Source organism: Panthera leo, chromosome A1 (assembly GCF_018350215.1).
Source record: "Panthera leo isolate Ple1 chromosome A1, P.leo_Ple1_pat1.1, whole genome shotgun sequence".
In the NCBI taxonomy this organism is placed as follows: Eukaryota; Metazoa; Chordata; class Mammalia; order Carnivora; family Felidae; genus Panthera; species Panthera leo.
Genome location: NC_056679.1, coordinates 56,616,592 through 56,632,645, shown reverse-complemented (window position 1 = coordinate 56,632,645; position 16,054 = coordinate 56,616,592). Strand labels below are relative to the sequence as shown.

Sequence of the window (16,054 nt, the reverse complement as noted above, 5' to 3'; positions counted from 1 at the left end):
TCAAACTGGATGTTAAGAAAATCATAAATGTTTGCCTCCATGCAGAGAAAGGAAGAGAGAATAGCCTGAAGTTAATCCACTTAAGTCTACAAATCCATCATTATATAGTTTCATTTTATGTTATTGGAAGTAAAATGTAATACGCTGAGACTAGAAAATTTAGACTTTAAAACCTTTACAAATGACGTAGTGGGGAAAAAAAACTGCCATTTATTTTTCCCAGGTTTATTGAGGTATGATGGACAAATAAAAATTGTGTACATTTAAGGTGTTCAACATGATGATTTGATATTCTTATACATATTGAAATAAATACCAGAGTCAAGGTAATTACATATTCCACATCCATCACTTCACATAGGTACCTGTGTGTGTTTGGGGTGGGGGATGAGAACGCTTAAGGTTTATTCTCAGCAAACTTCAGATACACAATATAGTATTAACTGTAGTCTCCAGGCCATACATCAGATCCCTGGAACTTACTTATTTTATAACCACCACTTAAATTTGAAAGCAGGTTTTTTTTTGCGTTTTTTTTTTTTTTTTTTTTTTTTTTTTTTTTTTTGAGACAGAGAGAGAGCATGAACGGGGGAGGGCCAGAGAGAGGGAGACACAGAATCTGAAACAGGCTCCAGGCTCTAAGCTGTCAGCACAGAGCGCAACGCGGGGCTCAAACTCAAGAACCGCGAGATCACGACCTGAGCCAGACGCTTAACCGACTGAGCCACCCAGGCGCCCCTGAAAGCAGGTTTTATCTCTATACTATAAGTAACACACTTCAATTTATTGTAGAAAATTCTTTGTTTTAGAAAATTATCAGAATGGATTCTTTAACTATGGAATGTCTATTCATCAGGTATGAATTTACCCTTAATGTAAATCTGAGGGGGAAAATATGAAACAACAGTCTCAGAAATTCTAGGCTTTAGCATCCAGTTGACAAAGTATGGCATGGATGTGCAGAAAGCCTTTTTCTAAGTAATTCTTTACTGAAACCAAAGCATCTTGTACTTTGAAGTAGATCACATGAGAAGAACCATGGTCTGGGAGACAGGGTGACTTTGTCATGGCATCAAGAAATGATGGCAGGAAGAAACAAAATAAATGGAATATAACAGGAAAACAGGGTAGAAAATGCTTGCTAAATTGGATATCGATATAATGGGATTGTTTGTGAATCCTGAAGTGTCTGCTGAGTAAAACTCTAGGGTATTATGTAAGAGCAAGGGGTAAAGGTTTAGTTAATCTACGTTAGTAGAGTCTTTCATAGTATCTTTTTATTTTATTTTACTTATTTATTTTAAAGTTTATTTATTTTGAGATGGAGAGAGAGAGAGAGGGCATGTGTGCTGGGAGGGGCAGAGAGAGAGGGAGAGAGAATCCCAAGCAGGCTTCCCACTGTCAGCACAGAACCAGATGCAGGGCTCAAACTCACAAACCATGAGATCATGACTTGAGCCAAAAATTGAGAGCTAGACGCTCAACAGACTGAGCCACCCAGATGCCCCACTATCTTTTTATTTTAAAATCTGTACCAACAACTTTAGACTTAAATAGATAGAATAGTATTATGAACTTAAATATATCCATCATCTAGATTCAACACCCATGGATATTTCTCTCTCTCTCTTCCCCCTCCCTCCCTCTTTTTCCCCCCTAAAGTGTCTCAAAAATGAATTCACAGACATCTTGACTTTTTGCAAATATCAAGATCCATCCCTTAGAGATTTAGATTCAATTGATCTGATCAGAGACAATGGGCAGTGATATATATTTTAAAATCTCCTCACATAATTCTAATATTTAACCAGAGTCAGAGTAGTACCCCAATTTTTATCTGTTGTGTGAAGAGAGTATTGGATCTGAATTAAGGAGACCTAGGTTCTAGTGTTGAATAATATTTCTATGAAATTAAATAAATTAAATGACACTTTCCAGCAAGTACTTCATATTTTGGAGGATACATTTCTTTGGATATATATATAAAAAAAGGATGTCTAATACATGGCCCTTGTAATACTCTACACCTTTAAAATTATGAAGTAAGATCAAAGAACAGTTCCATTTCACAGAGGTTTAATTTCCAGGAACTAAAAAACAAAGAAACGCAATACCCTCTACAGTATATTTTGTTAAATTCTCATTCCATAATGTGTGACTATTTAGGTACTAAGTGAAAATAGCAAATATGCTTTTCAAATTTTAGGAATACTTTCTCATTATTTCAGTGTATTAAAATGAAAACTTATTTTGTTCTTGTAAAGTGAAACACATGTACGTCTAGAAGTTTCTTTTTATTAACTTTTTTTTCTTAAATAGACTTGTTATTTAAAAACACTGCCCTTGTTTTAAAAAAAACCTGCCCTTGTTTTCCATCTCTCAAATAATTCTAAGTGCTTTACAAATATTAACTCAACTAACTCTTTGAGCACCTCTACAAGGCAGGTACTCTTATCTGCATTTTACAGATAAAAATTCTAAGTCTCAAAGAATCTAATTGCCCAACATCACACTTCTGGTAAAGAGGACATCTTGACTAATACAGGATTGCCAATTTTGGTAATAATGTTTTAATTGTTAGAGCTTCAAATTATATACTATATCATCAGTGGTTTGGTCAAAAGAGTACATATATTTTTTCAAATTGTAAATTTATGAGCATAACAAAACGATCTGGATATTATGCTAATCAATATTAGAATTATTCTTATTTTATCTTAATATATATATTTATTCTGTGGATATAAAATATGTATAATTAAGTTAGAAGTAAGTTACTAAATAAAAATTTCTGGAACACTGTGATCTTCTAACTGCAAAAGATATATCCTTAGAAGTATAAATATATTTTAAAAATTATTTAATAATATAAGAATAATTATCATAATAAATATAGATTTTCTCCAAATATCCTTATTTGAGTTCTAACCATAACAAAGTCAGCATTGTACAAAGTCTCACCAGTAATTCAAAATGACTGAATTCCAAACTTATAATGGACTTCAAGAAGAGCATGTTCTCCACGTAGGAGAAAATGTCGTTAGTTAATATGTTAACCATGAAGAACACTTTTTGTTAACACAAAGCCCTTTATTAGTCCCTTGTCAGAACAAGGGAATTTTGAGTCAGAGAATACCACACAGGAACTGATCTTTTCAGAATGTTTCAGTATAAGCTGATTTGAGACTTTCAAATTACAAGTTTTTTTTTGTTTTTTTTTTTTAAAAAGAAGATATTTTTCATTAGCTTGCTTGGTTCTAAGTTAATTCTTTGTTTCTTCATATGGCTTTAAAGCTTTTATTCTGCCTTTTTAAAAAAAAATTTCAGATAGCTATTTAATTGTGTGTAAATGACAAAAATTTCTAAGTGTATTTAGTTAACAAGCTACATTTAGTTGCCTAGAATGTAGTGAATAGTTTATTTTAAAATAATCAGGTCAAAGAGTAAAGAAAAAAAATCAGTGATGACATATGTTACCTGAGTACCTTTACAGGGATACAGGTCTTTAAAGCCACTAATGGAGGATACTCAGTTTAACAAAACCTCTGCCAACTTCTTAGACTGTCTGTTAGGACAGCATTTTCTGTACAGTATTTCCTCATGTTAGACTCATTTGTAGAGGGAATCCTGCTGCTATGCTTCCCTCTAGAATCCTTGACCTTTTATTGAACTTCAGTGAGTTACTGCCATCAAATGCCTATTGCTATTTAGAACAAAGCATATAGAGGACACAAGTATGGATCAAGGGAACTCCAAATATGGTATTTCACAATTATATCCGAAGTGAGCTGAAACAATGTAAAATAGCAATTTTATTTTAATAGAGAATATTGTTAGAGAAATTATATTAATTCTGTAATTACACAGTAGTATCATCTATATGCTTTGTGCTTTAAAAATAAAATCGGAATTATATATTCACAAAAGCAAAGATAGCCATTCTAGTAAGTATTAGGAATATAAAAAGACATTTGAAGCTGACCTTGTGTTAAGGAAACACTCAGATTTGAGAGTTCTGCTCAGCAAGTTTCCTTGCACCTTGATTTAGTGCTCTTAAGAGATCTGTGACTAGCGGATTGCTCACCACAAGACTCCCTAATTTGTTCCAAATTATCACAATTAAGGAAGGAGCCTTAAAGCTTCCATCATTACACAAAGGCTGCATTTGGTCTCATAGTATTCTGCTTTGGCATTATAATTACATAGTTTTAGGGTGTTTCATTCCCTTTGAAAAATTAAAACTGGAGTAATTGGTCAAGAATTGCAAACCTATATTTAAGACATTATTCTACTCTTGGGTTATCAGAGTTTAGTAATTGTGTCACAAAATTTAAAATAACAATTATTGCATTTCTAAATGGAAACAGCTGATCATAGAACACATTCTATGCTTTAAGTTGAACATAAACCAAACACTAAATAGTATTTACAAATAATTTTTAAAACATAGATTTAGAGAGCAAAGAATGGAAAATTCATCAATAACTTTTAAATGCTTGTTAGTTTATCTCAGAAAATACTCGACCAATAACTGCACTTAAAAGAATTTGTATTAAGAAAATGATCAGAGCAGTACACAGAGGGTATTCAACATTATGTACAAAATGCTCATAAAAGCCTTATTTATAATATGCAAATTGTAGAAATCTAAATGTGCAAAAACAGGTAAATGAAGTTTAATGAACTGTATTACAAAATGCTATAGAGACAATATGAAAAGTAACAATTCAGACTTTGAAGAATATTTTACAGAATAAGAGTTTGCTTCTGTATTTCAAAGGTAGTACAGTATTATCCTAATTAAAAAATATTAAATATTAAATTTATTTTTTTAATATATGAAATTTATTGTTAAATTGGTTTCCATAACAACACCCAGTGCTCATCCCAAAAGATGCCCTCTTCAATACCCATCACCTACCCTCCCCGCCCTCCCACCCCCCATCAACCCTCAGTTTGTTCTCAGTTTTTAAGAGTCTCTTATGCTTTGGCTCTCTCCCACTCTAACCTCTTTTTTTTTTCCTTCCCCTCCCCCATGGGTTTCTGTTAAGTTTCTCAGGATCCACATAAGAGTGAAAACATATGGTATCTGTCTTTCTCTGTATGGCTTATTTCACTTAGCATCACACTCTCCAGTTCCATCCACGTTGCTACAAAGGGCCATATTTCATTCTTTCTCATTGCCACGTAGTACTCCATTGTGTATATAAGGCACAATTTCTTTATCCATTCATCAGTTGATGGACATTTAGGCTCTTTCCATAATTTGGCTATTGTTGAGAGTGCTGCTATAAACATTGGGCTACAAGTGCCCCTATGCATCAGTACTCCTGTATCCCTTGGGTAAATTCCTAGCAGTGCTATTGCTGGGTCATAGGGTAGGTCTATTTTTAATTTTCTGAGGAACCTCCACACTGCTTTCCAGAGCAGCTGCACCAATTTGCATTCCCACCAACAGTGCAAGAGGGTTCCCGTTTCTCCACATCCTCTCCAGCATCTATAGTCTCCTGATTTGTTCATTTTGGCCACTCTGACTGGCGTGAGGTGATATCTGAGTGTGGTTTTGATTTGTATTTCCCTGATGAGGAGCGACGTTGAGCATCTTTTCATGTGCCTGTTGGCCATCCGGATGTCTTCTTTAGAGAAGTGTCTATTCATGTTTTCTACCCATTTCTTCACTGGATTATTTGTTTTTCAGGTGTGGAGTTTGATGAGCTCTTTATAGATTTTGGATACTAGCCCTTTGTCCAATATGTCATTTGCAAATATCTTTTCCCATTCCGTTGGTTGCCTTTTAGTTTTGTTGGTTGTTTCCTTTGCTGTGCAGAAGCTTTTTATCTTCATGAGGTCCCAAGATTCATTTTTGCTTTTAATTCCCTTGCCTTTGGGGATGTGTCAAGTAAGAAATTGTTGTGGCTGAGGTCAGAGAGGTCTTTTCCTGCTTTCTCCTCTAGGGTTTTGATGGTTTTCTCTCTCACATTCAGGTCCTTTATCCATTTTGAGTTTATTTTTGTGAATGGTGTAAGAAAGTGGTCTAGTTTCATTCGTCTGTATGTTGCTGTCCAGTTCTCCCAGAACCATTTGTTAAAGAGACTGTCTTTTTTTCCACTGGATGTTCTTTCCTGCTTTGTCAAAGATTAGTTGGCCATACTTTTGTGGGTCTAGTTCTGGGGTTTCTATTCTATTCCATTGGTCTATGTGTCTGTTTTTGTGCCAATACCATGCTGTCTTGATGATGACAGCTTTGTAGTAGAGGCTAAAGTCTGAGATTGTGATGCCTCCTGCTTTGGTCTTCTTCTTCAAAATTACTTTGGCTATTTGGAAGCCTTTTGTGGTTCCATATGAATTTTAGGATTGCTTGTTCTAGCTTTGAGAAGAATGCTGGAGAAATTTTGATTGGGATTGCACTGAATGTGTAGATAGCTTTGGGTAGTATTGACATTTTGACAATATTTATTCTTCCAATCCATGAGCACGGAATGTTTTTCCATTTCTCTATATCTTCTTCAATTTCCTTCATAAGCTTTCTATAGCTTTCAGCATACAGATCTTTTACATCTTTGGTTAGATTTATCCCTAGGTATTTTATGCTTCTTGGGCAGTTGTGAATGGGATCAGTTTCTTTATTTGTCTTTCTGTTGCTTCATTATTAGTGTATAAGAATGCAACTGATTTCTGTACATTGATTTTGTATCCTGCAACTTTGCTGAGTTCATGTATCAGTTCTAGCAGACTTTTGGTGGAGTCTATCGGATTTTCCATGTATAATATCATGTCATCTGCAAAAAGTGAAAGCTTGACTTCATCTTTGCCACTTTTGATGCTTTTGATTTCCTTTTGTTGTCTGATTGCTGATGCTAGCACTTCCAACACTATGTTAAACAACAGCGGTGAGAGTGGACATCCCTGTCATGTTCCTGATCTCAGGAGGAAAGCTCTTACTTTTTCCCCATTGAGGATGATATTAGCTGTGAGCTTTTCATAAATGGCTTTTATGATCTTTAAGTATGTTCCTTCTATCCCGACTTTCTCAAGGGTTTTTATTAAGAAAGGATGCTGAATTTTGTAAAAATATGAAACGCTTCATGAATTTGCGTGTCATCCTTGCGCAGGGGCCATGCTAATCTTCTCTGTATCGTTCCAATTTTAGTATATGTGCTGCTGAAGCAAGCACTTAAATTTAATACATTTATAGAAACATAAAAGAAACAGAAAAATGATGAACAATTTCTTTGCATTGTGTGATTAATGGATTTTTTTTGTTTTTAGTCTATTTCTTTTCTTCTCTCTCCAAATCTTCAATTAATATTCTTCAATAATTTAAAAATATGCAACTATAAAATGTAGTTTACATTTTACCTTCTCTACTTATATTGTTTTTAAACATAAAAAGAAAAATGGGGTGCCTGTGTGGTCAGTTAGTTGAACATCCAACTCTTAATTTTGGCTCAGGTCATGATCTCACAGTTTTTGAGACTGAGCCACCAGTCATGCCCCCTGCTAACCCTGCTCTCTGCTCCTCCCCCACCCATGCTCTCTGTCACTCTAAAATGAACTGACAAACAAGCAAACAAACAAACAAAAAGAAAAGTGCTGGGTTTACGCACTAAAAACTTCAATCTATGATTGTTTATATTTATATAAGCAGTCACACCTTTTAGTTTTTAGTGCCTTACTCCTCATATGTTTATGCCACATTTACATTTAGATATTGTCCTCAACTTAATTTGTAAAATCACTGATGGATTAGGATGATGTATCAATGACCACAAGTACCAGATTTTTAATGTCTGAAGTTAGCTATCTCATTTTAATATCAAATTATAAAGTGCAATACATAAATGTTGCTGTCAAAGTATCGTATATAAATCAGATTCCAGTTCTGTCACTTAACATATAATACAGGGAAAATTAAGTGAACTTTACAAAACCTCAGTTTACTTATCTGTAAAATGGGAATAGTTAAGAAACCTACCATACAGTTTGTGTGTTCGTGTGTGTGGGTGTGTATGTGCAATAAAGAGAAAAAAATACATTCATTTTATATATTAGTCAGAGTTCTCCAGAGAAACATAACCAATAGAACATATGTACATATAGAGAGAGTGAGAGAAAAAAAAACATTATTTTAAATAATTGGTTTTCCTGATCATGGAAAGTTTGTGAGTTGAAAATCTGATGGAGGGAAACAAGCAGGCTGGAGAACTCAGGAAAGTGTCCAAAGGCAGAGCAGTTGGAGACCCAGGAAGCGTTAATGTTGCAGGTAAATTCTGAAGACAGTCCTGACAGAACCCGCTCTTGCTCAGGGGAAGGAGTGAATTCTTTCATTCTATTCAGGCTTTCAACTAATTGGACGAGACCTACCAGCATGTGGAGGGTGGTCTGTTTCACTCAAACTCCACTGATTTAAATATTAATTTCATCCAAAAACACCCTAGAAGCATCCAGAATATTTGACCATGTATCTAAAGGCACTGTGGCTCAGCCAAGTTGACACATAAAATTAAGCATCGCAGTTCATATGTAACATGTTTCTAAGTATATAACTATAGATATTTTTAATATTAGCTTGTCAAACTAACTTGGTAATCAGCTTTATAATTGGACTTGCTTCAGTAACCATCACTAAAATGACATAAAGCTATTTCATAAGTACTAGAAGTAGAAGGATATATATCCTTTAAACAAGAAAAAGAAAGAAAGAAAGAAAGAAAGAAAGAAAGAAAGAAAGAAAGAAAAGGAGGGAGGGAGGAAGACTAAAGAAATTCACAGTAAAGTGCTTCCTGAGTAGCAGTTTATGAAAGGTAAGTTTTCTGATATTTACAAGTGAAGTTCTTTATTTTGTTTTTCACACTTCTTTTTTAGCTTCCTATGATGTTGAGAATTCCAGTGCAATTCCCATCATTGCTCCATTGTCATTTGTGTTTGCCTCCTCCCCCGCAGCCCACAGATACTTACAGCATCTTATCATCACAGGCATTCTGATATTTTCAATGGGATTTCTTGAAATGGATTTTTTTTTCCTGCAGTGTTCTGAGTTTCTATCAATCTGGAAAAGCATGAGTCTTTTCCTTGGGAAATTTTCTTGTATTATCATAATGAACATTTTTATCTTTCCTTTATCTCTGTCATTCTTTCTGTAAATTCTATCATTATAATGCAGATGTTATGCTTTTTGAATCGATCCTACAAGACATGTCTCATTCATCATTCCCTTATATTTCATTTTACTGTCTTGGAGATTTCCTGAGGTTCAGTCTACAATTCTGTTACTAAAGGTCCTTTAATTTCAGTCCTGGACTTTCATGAGGCTTGGGGCAAAAGTAAAAATGGAGACCTAAATACGATATGCCTCAGTATAAAAAACTGTCAGTCATGTTAACATACTCTGAAAAATGTTATGTCCTCCTACCTTAAATATATATATACATATATATATGTATATATATATACATGTATACACACACACACACACACACACACACACATATATATCTTCATGAAACCTGGGTGGCCATATTAAAATTTAGAATTCCAAATTCCTTGGAATTCCATGTCAAGATATAATGGTATATAGGGATAACTCTGTTCCTCCTACCACCTGACCCCCCTCTCTGCATGCACCCACCTGTTTCACACATCGTAGTGCTACACCACATGCATGCAAACATGTCTGCTACCACATCCAGGTTCAATCTATACTTTTTACAAACAGCTGCCCCTGGCCACCCTTGGGCCTAGTGGAGCATACACTGGTATCATGGTCCATACTCAGAAAAAATGTAACAAAGACCTGGAAAGTAGACCCATAGCCATTTGTGCAAGGCATTTCAAAGTCCCAGTTACATGAAAGTTTGGAGTGGGGTCCTGGGTTCTAGATAGGCACAAGTTTGCTCACTGAAAATTGTCATCCTAGAAAGTGTTACAATGAACTAAGGCCAAAACAGAGTCTTCTAAAATATGGGACCAGAATAGGGTGGCCTGGCATTACAGATAACTTTCAAACAATAAAAAAATGTCAGTCAAGTACCATAGAAAAACTTACAGACCTACTACCACCCATGCCAGTCAAAGTCAAATAGGGTATCTATATTTCCACACTCCTGAGGCTCTAAAGATATGGTCCAACACATTACCCTCCTTTAAGGTAGTGTCAGAGGATAGGTAGGAGGCTAGGGATAATGAGCTCCTCGTCCCCAACCTACAATGTTAGTGGGGTCCATGTGGAGAGCTTGGGTTTCCAACCCAACCTAACAATATGAGACTTTCCTCCCATTCCCCACAGGGATAGTGTCAGAGGAAGCCTGGTGAAGAGTCAAAACTTTTACCATCAGCCAGTGATAACGAGGCCACACTGATTATGCTGTGATCCATATAATGAGCTGGAATTTCTACCTCAAAGCCAGGTGAGCAGAAATGAGACCTCCCTCCCCACCACCTGCCACGATGTCAATGGAGGACAAATTGTAAGCTTGAACTTCTGTCTCCACCTGACAGTAACATGGCAGCAATCCTTCCTTTAAAAAATTAATGTTTATTTATTTTTGAGAGAGAAAGACAGAGTGTGAGTAGGGGAGGGCCAGAGAGAGAGAGGGAGACACAGAATCTGAAGCAGGCTCCAGGCTCTGAGCTATCAGCACACTCAAACTCATGGACTGAGAGATTATGACCTGAGCTGAAGTCAGACACCTAACTGACCAAGGAGCCCCTAGCAAACCCCTTTTTACTGCTAGAAGAGAGTCAGAGAAAAGCAGTTAATAAAACAGGTTTAAATAAAATATAGAAAATCAGAATATAAAAGTGTTCAAATTTCAATTAAAAAATTTCATATCAAGAATCAAAATGATTTCAAGTCAAACAAAAAAAAAGATAATAGATACAACATCAAGGTGGCAGATTTTGGGAATTTTCTGTCAACCATTTTAAAACACAAATGTAAAAATGTCTAAATAACAATTATGAACATACGTAAAACAAATGAAACAATGGAGACTCAAAAAGCTAATACAACATTTCAGTGAAGAAATAGGAGAAATAAAGAAGAACCAAATGGAAAATCATGTAACTTAAAAATGTACTAACCAAAATAAAAAAGCTCAGATGATTAACTCAACAGCAGAATGAATTATAATGAGGAAAGCATGAGTAACTGGAAGATGAAGCATTATAAATTATGTAATATGAACAGAGAGGGCAAAAAAAAAAATAAAGAGTTTCAGAGATATGTAGCATCCTTAGTCCATTAGGGCTTCTATAACAGAATACCATGGACTGGGTGGCTTCTAAACAACAGAAGTTTATTTCTCACAGTTCTGGAGATTGGAATGTCCATGATCAGGGCACCACCAGATTCAGTGTATAAGCAGAGCTCACTTCCTGGTTTATGGATAGAATTCTTTTCTCTGTGTCCTCACATGACAAAAAGGGTGAGGGAATTCTATGGGGTTTCTTTTATAAGAGTACTAATCACTTCCCAAAATTCCTACCTCCTGATACCATTATGTTGGAGATTAGGATTTCAATATATGAATTTTGGGGGACACACACAATCTATAGTAGGCACTATAAAAAAATCCAACATTTGTGCCATTGCAGCCCTGGGTAGAGAAAATAAAGTGGATAGAACTGAATCCATGCTGAGACATATCATAATAACATTTCTAAAAACTAAAGACAAAGGAATAATCTTTGAAGTGGCCAGAGATAATGACATTTTGCCTATAGAGAAATATTTTTGAATGACAGCATATTTCTCATCAGAAAACACGGAGGGCAGAAAGAAGTGACACAATACATTTCAAGTACTTGAAGAAAATAACAGAAACCTAACTCAGCAAAAATATCCTTCAGAAAGGGAGTGGAAAATTTAAAAATTCTAATATGAAGGAAAAGATAAATTGTTGTCTGCAGATCTGTGCTATAAACAATGGATAAAGGAAGTTTTCTAAACAGGGGGGGAAACAAGAAAGAACCTTAGAAGGGCACCTGGGTGGCTCAGTTAAATATCCGACTCTCAATTTCGGCAGAGATCACATCTCATAGTCATGTGAAAGCTAAATGTGAGACAGGATACCATCAAAATCCTACAGGACACAGCAACCTCTTTGTCCTTGGCTGCAGGAACTTCTTACTAGACATTCTCCAGAGGCATAGGAAGTAAAAGCAAAAATGAAGTACTGGGGCCTCATCAAGATAGAAAGCTCTGCACAGTGAAGGGAACAATCAACAAAACCAAAAGGCAACTTGTGGAATGGGAGAAGATATTTGTAAATAACATATTGGATAAAGAGTTAGTATCCAAAGTCTATAAAGAGTTTATCAAACTCAATAACCACCCCCAAAACAAATAGTTTTTGTTTTTGGGGGTGGGTACAATAATAACAGTCCAGTGAAGAAACAGGCAGAAGACATGAATACTTTTTTGAAGAAGATGTCCAGATGGCTAACAGACACATGAAAAGATGCTCAACGTCACTCATCATCAGAGAAATACAAATCAAAACCACAATGAGATACTGCCTCACATCTGTCAGAAAGGCTAAAATTAACATCTCAGGAAACAGATGTTGGAGAGGATGTGGAGAAAGGGGAAACCTCTCCTCTTGCAGTATTGGTGAGAATGCAAGCATGCAGCAACTCTGGAAAACAGTATGGAGGTTCCTCAAAAAATTAAAAATAGAACTACCCTGTGATCCGGCAATTGCACTACTAGTATTTATCCAAAGGATACAAAAATGTTCATTCGAAGGGGCACAAGCACTGCAATATTTACAGCACTGCTATAAACAATAGCCAAATTATGGAAAAAGCCTAAATGTTCATCACCTGATGAATGGATAAGAAGATGTGGTATATTATCTATACACATATATATATATACAATGGAATATTACTCAGCAATCAAAAAGAATGAAATCTTGCCATTTGCAACAATGTGGATGGAACTAGAGTGTATTATACTATGTGAAATAAGTCAATCATAGAAAGACAAATATCATATGATTTCATTCATATATAGAATTTAGGAAATAAAACATGAACATTGGGGAAGGTAAGGTAAGGAAAAATCAAATAAGATAAAAACAGAAAGGGAGGCAAACCATAAGAGACTCCTAACTATGGAGAACAAACTGAGTATATGTAGTGTATATACTGTATTCTTAAAGTAAGCTAAAGAAAAGGAAATGTTATTAAGAAAATCATAAGGAAGAGGTAATTCACTTATATTATTGTACCGTATTTATTGAAAACGTCCGCAAATAAGTGAACCTGCACAATTCAAAACTGTGTCATTCAAGGATCAACAGTACTAGGTTTATGGATTAGAATACTCAACATAGTAAAGATATAAACTCTCCCTGAGTTGATCTACAGGTTTAAGACGACTCCAGCAAAAACCCAGAAAATTTTCTGATATATGTAGAAAACATTATTCTACAATTTCTATGGAAATTCAAATGAACTAGAATAGTTAAAACAATGCCTACAGAGAATAAAGTGAGAAGAATAAGTCTACCCAATTTTAAGACATAATAAAAGGTACATAATTCATGACTGTGTGATGTTGGTGGAAGGACAGAAATATAGATCAATGAACAGAATACCAGCCAGAAATAATTCCACATAAGTACTTCCTACCAATTTTTGCTAAACATGTCAACACAATGGTGGAAAGATAACATTTTGACAAATGGTGCCATAGAAACTGGATACCTATAGTCAAACACAAAACAAAACGAAACCATTGATCTAAATCTCATACCTTATATAAAAATTAGCTAAAATGGGTCATGTGCTTAAATATAAAATGTAAAATCATAAAAATTTTAAAATGTAAAATCATAAAAATTTTAAAAGAAAACCTAGGAGAAAATAGGGTGTGGGGATAGAAAACAGTTTTTAGAGTTGATACTAAAAGCATGATCCATAAAAGAAAAAAAGAAAAAGAGAGGGAGACAAACCAGAAAACAGACTCTTAGCTATAGAGAACAAACTGAGGGTTGCCAGAGGGGAGGTGGGCAGGGAGGGGGATGGGTTAAATAGCTGATGGGGATTAAGGAAGACACTTGTGATGAGCACCAGATGTTGTATGTAAGTGATGAATCACTAAATTCTACTCCTAAAACTATTATTACAGTATATATTAACTAATTAGAATTTAAATAAAAACTTCAAAAGGAAAAAAAAAAGAAAGAAGATAACATGAACTTTGAAATCTGTTGCTCTTAGAAAACCTTACTAAAAGACCCTATTGGGGCACCTGAGTGGCTCTGTTGGTTAAGAGTCTCACTCTTGATTTCAGCTCAGGTCATGTTTTCATAGTCATAAGATCAGCCCACATCAGACTCTGCACTGGATGTGGAGCTGGCTTAGGATTCTGTCTCCTCCTTCTGCCCCTCACCTGCTTGATCTCTCTCTCTCTCTCTCTCAAAAAAAGGAAAAAAAAATCCTGTTAAGAGAAAGGACAAGCTGCAATGAAGTGAAGATTTATGTTCGCAAAAAAATTAAAAAATTAAAAAAAAATAAACCTGTGTACATGAATGTTTATAGAGGCTTTATTCACAATAACCCCAAACTAGACAACACCCAAATGCTCTTCAACAAATGAATTCATATTAATCTGTATTGTGGAATACTATTCAGTAACAAAAGGAATAGAACACAGATACACACTACAGCTTGGATGACTCTCCAGAGAATTATGCTGAGTGAAAAAAACAACAATAAAAATAAAGATTAGATATTGTATGATTCCATTTATAGTGAATTCCTGAAATGACAAATTATAGAAACGGGGAACAGATTAGTGGTTGCCAGGGGCTAAGTCAAGTCTGGAGGTGGGACAGGTGGATACTGTTCTAAAAGGCCAATGTGAGGGTTCCTTGTTACAAAGGACAGTTTTTGCTGTTTTGCAAAATGTTATGATTGGATTTGACAAGTTCTTTATAGATTTTGGATACTAACCCTTTATCTGATATGTCATTTGCAAATATCTTCTCCCATTCTGTCGGTTGCCGTTTAGTTTTGTTGATTGTTTCCTTTGCTCCGCAGAAGGTTTTTATTTTGATGAGGTCCCAATAGTTCATTTTTGCTTTTGTTTCCCTTGCCTCCAGAGACGTGTTGAGTAAGAAATTACTGCGGCCAAGAAGTTACTGTGGCAAAGAGGTTTTTGCCTGCTTTCTCCTCGAGGATTTTGATGGCTTCCTGTCTTACATTGAGGTCTTTCATCCATTTTGAGTTTATTTTTGTGTATGGTGTAAGAAAGTGGTCCAGGTTCATTCTTCTGCATGTTGCTGTCCAGTTTTCCCAGCACCACTTGCTGAAGAGACTGTCTTTATTCCATTGGATATTCTTTCCTGCTTCGTCAAAAATTAGTTGGCCATACATTTGTGGGTCCATTTCTGGGTTCTCTATTCTGTTCCATTGATCTGAGTGTCTATTCTTGTGCCAGTACCATACTGTCTTGGTGATTACAGCTTTGTAGTATAGCTTGAAATTTGGGATTGTGATGCCTCCTGCTTTGGTTTTCTTCTTCAAGATTGCTTTGGCTATTCAGGGTCTTTTCTGGTTCCATACAAATTTTAGGATTATTTGTTCTAGCTCTGTGAAGAATGCTGGTGTTACTTTGATAGGGATTGCATTGAATATGTAGATTGCTTTGGGTAGTATCAACATTTTAACAATGTTTGTTCTTCCTATCCAGGAGTATGGAATCTTTTTCCATTTTATTTTTTTTTTGTGTGTCTTCTTCAATTTCTTTCATAAGCTTTCTATAGTTTTCAGTGTATAGATTTTTCACCTCTTTGGTTAGTCAGAGAAAGACAAATGTCATATGACTTCACTCATATGAAGACTTTAAGACACAGAACAGATGAGCATAAGGGAAGGGAAGCAAAAATAATATAAAAACAGGGGTGGGGACAAAACACAAGAAACTCTTAAATATGGAGAACAGAGAGTTACTGAAGGGGTTGTGGGAGGGGGGATGGGCTAAATGTATACGGGGAATTAAGGAATCTACTCCTGAAATCATTGTTGCACTATATGCTAATTA

The 16,054-nt window shown here is 35.3% G+C and overlaps 1 long non-coding RNA gene and 1 other non-coding gene across 3 annotated transcripts in view; both read right to left on the bottom strand.

Moving 5' to 3' along the window:
• Positions 1–16,054, bottom strand: part of LOC122199341 — a 166,160-nt gene that overhangs the window by 135,624 nt on the left and 14,482 nt on the right. The window lies entirely within an intron of this gene.
• On the bottom strand, positions 7,068–7,174 carry LOC122202379. The gene has a single exon (XR_006194625.1). It is a non-coding gene; the product is annotated as a U6 spliceosomal RNA (small nuclear RNA).